The sequence below is a fragment of the Zeus faber genome (genome assembly GCF_960531495.2).
Source record: "Zeus faber genome assembly, chromosome: 21".
In the NCBI taxonomy this organism is placed as follows: domain Eukaryota; kingdom Metazoa; phylum Chordata; class Actinopteri; order Zeiformes; family Zeidae; genus Zeus; species Zeus faber.
In genome coordinates this window covers 8,734,593-8,740,592 of record NC_137208.1, presented here as the reverse complement: position 1 = coordinate 8,740,592, position 6,000 = coordinate 8,734,593, and positions in this window count along the sequence as shown.

Below are 6,000 nucleotides of genomic sequence, written 5' to 3'. Positions count from 1 at the left end.
TGGTTGGAGTGGCGAGGAACCTAAACGACATACAGTACATACTATGTCAAAAAAGTTCAAAATATACTATAATATACTAATATACTGAAGGAAAACATTACAACTAAAATGATACTATACTATGCCAAAAATATCAAAATATACTACGTGGCAAAACATCCAAAAACAACAAACTATACTATGTCGAAGATTTTCCAAATATACTATGTGGAAATACATCCCAAAGCGACATCCTATACTATGTCGAAAAATGCAAAAATATACTATGACAACCAATGTGACCTTCCTCACTGAGGTTGTCTTTACTTATCCTCCCTCCTCGCGGAGTGTGGGGGCCTCGGGCTGCAGAGCCGGCTGGCGGAGGCGTGTCCAGGCTCGGCTGCGCCGGGCTCTGCTTGGAGGGGTGGCCTGGCTCGCTGCACGGTCCCGGCGGCGGCTGCTGGGCGGAGCAGCTGGCTAACGGGCTAGCTGCCAGCTGGAACGGGCAACAGGTGCACACAGCCGCACTGATCCTGGGCCCCAATTTTCGAGACCCGGGACGGGTGTGGCTGCTCAAACCACACCATCCCCACACCACAGATACATACATAAAAACAAAAATACATTAAAAAAAAAATCATTTACAGCTGCACACAGCCACACTGATCCTGGGCTCCAATTTTCGAGACCCGGGGCAGGTGTGGCTGCTCAAACCACACCATCCCCACACCACAGATACCTACATTAAAACATTAAAAATGTATTTACAGCCACACTGATCCTGGGCCCCAGTTTTATAGACCCGGGACAGGTGTGGCTGCTCAAACCACATAATTCCCACACCACAGATACATACATAAAAACATAAATACATAAAAAAAATATTTACAGCTGCACACAGCCACACTGATCCTGGGCCCCAATTTTCTAGACCCAGGACAGGTGTGGCTGCTCAAACCACACCATCCCCACACCACAGATACATACATAAAAAATGTACATAAATAAATACACAAATACAAACATATATAACGTACATACATATTAACACACATACATACTTTTTGGTACATACATACATACTGTAAGGGGAATGGGCAGGAAGGCAAAGGACAAGAGAATGTGTGACAATCAGACACTGACAATAAACTTCATCAGTAATTCCCAGGTTAGTTAGAAGACTTCCACCTGTTCCACAATGGTTTCCTGGCGGTTCATCTGTGTTGTTTTTGGAGCGTTAAAAACACCTTAAAATACCAATAAACATAAATATGACATTTTCCTATCCATGAATCTTGTACTTGAAATACAGAGTATTTGCCATCGTCAAAACATTCCCATGAATATAAGTTCTATTGTCCATCTGTACAACAATGAAACTTATCAAACTTTTATTTTTGAGTGAAAACATTTTAAAACGTGATTAGGTGGTATTGTGTGGATTTACGTCAGTAAATCAGGAGATTATAAGATCAATTATGGGTTTATATACACAACTAAATAATTAAATACAGATGTCTGCACTTCCGTATGGATGTATGTACTGTATTTATGGAGGTGCGTTTGGTGTATTGGCTCAGTGGTAAGGGCTGTTGACAACATGACAATAATTCGATCCCCAGTGGGGAACTTAAAGAGGACCTACAGTGTTATGCTCCTTTAAAGTACGAGTTAATACAGGTCTCTGATGTCCACAAAACATGTTTTTGAAGTTTTATGCTGAACATACCTCTCAGATATGCATTAGAGCCCTTCTAACATGTGTAACATTCACTGATTTCACCTCAACAGTACACCAAAATCAGTTTCTGATCAAATTTGTAGCGAGAAATAAGCATTCCAGTTGCTGAAGGCTTTTGTAATACATTTGTTCTTAATGAGTGAAGACTCATTAAGAACAAATTTATTACAAAAGCAAATATGAGCACAATAAAATAAAAATGTTTGTGCTAATAAGTGTAAAAAAAAATAGTTCACCATTTTACAGAAACACTATGATAAAATAATAATACAAATAAATAATTTGAACATAAATATGAATAAAATAAATTCAAATACCAACAACATGAAACATGTGCACATTTGCACTTTCTTAAAGACGTCTCAATCATCTTAAACATTCAATTGTTCAGCCTTCCTGACAGAAATGTTCAGAAAGAAATACCTCTATTCATTTTCTCGCATTCTGACATTTCTCCAGAAATCCAAACAAGGTTCTGGGTTCACGCCTCACTGGGGCGGTTCTGTATGGCAGTTGAATGGTCACATTCAATGCTGAAAAACCCGCATGATAAGTGCACACTGCTAGTGTTGGTCCAGAGGTGGAGAGTGGTTTAAGACGTCAGGGGCTTAGCCTGCAGTCGATACTTTCATCAATAACACATGCACGAACTGAACTTCTGATTCATCAAACATTACTCATGTCATAAAAACGATTGGTTTGCAGATTTAAGCGTTAATATTATCATTGAGTGCAGAAATATCTGTGAAAAAATGTTCAGAAATCTCCGTCTACTTACATTTATAGATGAGGCTCGTTGCGATAGTTTGTCATTTTTAAAAAGAGAGTCCCACCAAAAAAAAAAGCTAACCCTGGTCTTCATGATTTTCACACGGGCAGCGATCTAAGAATGAAGAGGGGACAATATACTGTTTAGTCATCACATGCAGCCATCAGAATCTGAAAATTCAACACACTGTATCCAAAGAAGGGTGCAAATATTGAATTATACATCAATAGGGGAAGTTTAATTAATTGCCTTTTTGTAATTTTAGTAATAGTAGTATTTTAGCATAGAATCTATGTTTTGATCAGCAAATATACATACTGTATACTGTATATAGTTTAGGTTATTTTAAATGATTCTTTTTTTATTGAATGTCTTATTTTCCACACATTTTTAACTGATCAATGAAAAATGTATTTAAATCCTTTAAGTAAGGTCTCATTTGTATTTAATTTATTTACTAAAATTTTAGCAATTTCAATAACATATCATCAGTGAATCGATCAACGCAACATTTGTTTACATCATTTTAGCCATTCTAATCTTTAAAATCCTGCAGCTCCACACAGAAATGTTAACGCGTGTGCACGATATAAAGCGTTTTAGACTTCCGGATAAGCATATTGGGCAAGACCCCTGTTTGGGTTCAGCTAAATTCTAATAAGAGATTACCATAATTATGCACCTTATTGCAGCATTATTTTATGGAAATAATCATTAGCTGCAGCCCTAGTGTTTGTTATGCAGCCTGGCTCTCTTTTGTGACGCCCTGTTCTGAAAATAGAGAAAGCCGGCGGGCTGTGGCGGGGGCTGATGAGACTGGAGTCTGAGAAGTTTGACCTCGGCGAGACGCTTAAAAGACAAAGATATGACGTAAGTGGCCGCTTCACTCCGGCTATTCAGGCACGCAATATCCTGTGAAAGGACTCAGCGGATGGAAAGGTTGTATTCCAACGCGGCAGAGCCATCTGTGGGGGGGGGGGGGGGGGGGGGGGGGAGTAGAGTAAAGTAATTACAGCTTGATAAGGTTAACCGCTTTCAAATGGTCTCCTTTGCTTTTAAAATTCAGGACAGTTTAGGGATGAGGTGAGTTGTATATTTGAGAGCTTGATAGAATGATATGGTTTGAAGCACTTGTCCAGGCTAAGACAGCATTTTCAAAGGTTACCACAGTGTTTTGCAATTGAAATTCACGCCTTCAGATCCCCCCCCCCCCCCCCAAACCGTAATGAATCTCCCAGATATTCTTTGGCTTCAAAATGATGCTTATTATTTTTATTTTTTATTTCTTTAACCTATGCTGTCATTAGGCTTGGCGTGCAACGCCAAGTATTTGTACGCCATTGCATCCGAGACAGAGTCAATCTGGAAGTGGAGTTCAAATTCTCAACCTTTATTCCCAACTCCCACTCATTCCCGCTCTTTATTAATCGTCCAAAACTGCTGCAACAACTCCGTCCTGTGGCTCTGGAATGTAGCTTATTATTTTGAGTGCACATATGCGCTCGAAAGGATTAGTGCATACGTGTGGTTTCAATGGCATTAAAAACAAACCAATGCCCCCATCATCCAACTTAACTGTTATGTTCTACTTTATATTATTTCATCAATAAAGAATATTACCCGAAATAAAAATGATCAAGCACAAAATATTCAATTGTGCACAGCCTGCTGCCTCCGGAAAGCCGTGAATTCTCCTTGCTTACTGTATATATGTTTGTAATATGTTTGCTTTTTTTTAACCCAGCCCTTAATTAAAATGTTGCATGATGACTTGAATGCCAGGTGAACGTAGTCGAGTCCCGAATGACTGAGCAGCAGAAGTTGCGAGTAACTAAGGCCGTGGGAGGCCTTGTGGTTGTTGTGAAGTTTGGTTTTTACATCTGTTGTTGTGTCGGAAAGAGTCTCAGGATGGCGGCCCAGCGGGTGCATTCTCAAGCATAAGGTGACCTTGGCGAGGTCCTGATGAACAAGTCCTTCGCAGGAGTGGCTTGTAATTGATGACTCAAGGGCTCACCAATTGTATCAAATTTGATAAATTAGTCTATACAATATGTGCTATGTATACACCGATCAGCCACAACATTAAAACCACCTGCTTAATATTGTGTAGCTCACCCTTGTGCGGCCAAAACAGCTCTGAGCCGTGGAGGCATGGACTCCACCAGACCTCTGAAGGTGTCCTGTGGTGTCTGGCACCAAGACGTGAGCAACAGATCCTTTAAGTCCTGGAAGTTGTGAGGTGGGGCCCCCATGGATCAGGCTTGTTGTTCCAGCACACCACACAGATGCGACATTGGATTGAGTTCTGGGGGAATTTGGAGGCTGAGTCAACACCTTGAACTCTTTGTCATGTTCCTCAAACTATTCCTGAACAATTTTTGGAGTGTGGCAGGGCGCATTTTCCTGCTGAAAGAGGCCACTTCCATCAGGTATCATCCACAGGAATGCCAGCACCCAAGGTTTCCCAGCATAACATTGCCCAGAGCATCACACTGCCTCTGCCGGCTTGCCTTCTTCCATAGTGCATCCTGGAGCCATCTCTTCCCCAGGTAAACGACGCACACGCACCCACCCATCCACATGATGTAGAAGAAAACATGATTCATCAGACCAGGCCACCTTCTTCCATGGCTCCATGGTCCAGCTCTGACGCTCACGTGTCCATTGTAGGTGCTTTCAGTGGTGGACAGGGCTCAGCTTGGACACTCTGACCGGTCTGCAGCTACACAGCCCCACACACAGCAAGCTGTGATGCACTGTGTGTTCTGACACCTTTCTATCATAGCAGCATTAACTTTTTTACCAGTTTGTGCTACAGTAGCTCTTCTGTGGGATCGAACCAGACGGGCTACACTTCACTCCCCACACACATCAATCATGGGCGCCCATGACCCTGTCACCGGTTTACCAGTTGTACTTCCCTGGACTATTCTTGGTAGGTAGTAACCACTGCACACCGGGAACACCCCACAAGACCTGTGGTTTTGGAGAAGCTCTGACTCAGTCGCCTAGCCATCACAGTTTGGTCCTCGTCAAAGTGGCTCAGATCCTTACGCTTGACCATTTTTCCTGCTTCCAACACATCAACTTCAAGAACTGACTGTTCACTTGCTGCCTCATACATCCCACCCCTTGACAGATGCCATTGTAATGAGATGATCAATGTTATTCACTTCACCTGTCAGTGGTTTTAATGTTGTGGCTGATGGGTGTGTGTATACTGTATATTCATTCTGTATTCACCCCTCCGGTGGATTATCTGTGCACTGCCGGCAGCGGAGAGGCTTACAATTCTAAACCCGACCCCTCATTCAGAGACCTGCATGGTTTTTAGCAAGGAAATCTTTAGTAATTTTGAAAAAGTTAGTCATAATAACATTTATGTTGTTACTAATATTTTGTTACTAATAATACAATTACTTAATAATTCGTACCTTATTTGATTGTAAAATTGTGTTGAAAATGTGTGTATAAAATATGATACAGCAGGAATTTTGTCTGTAAATCCCTC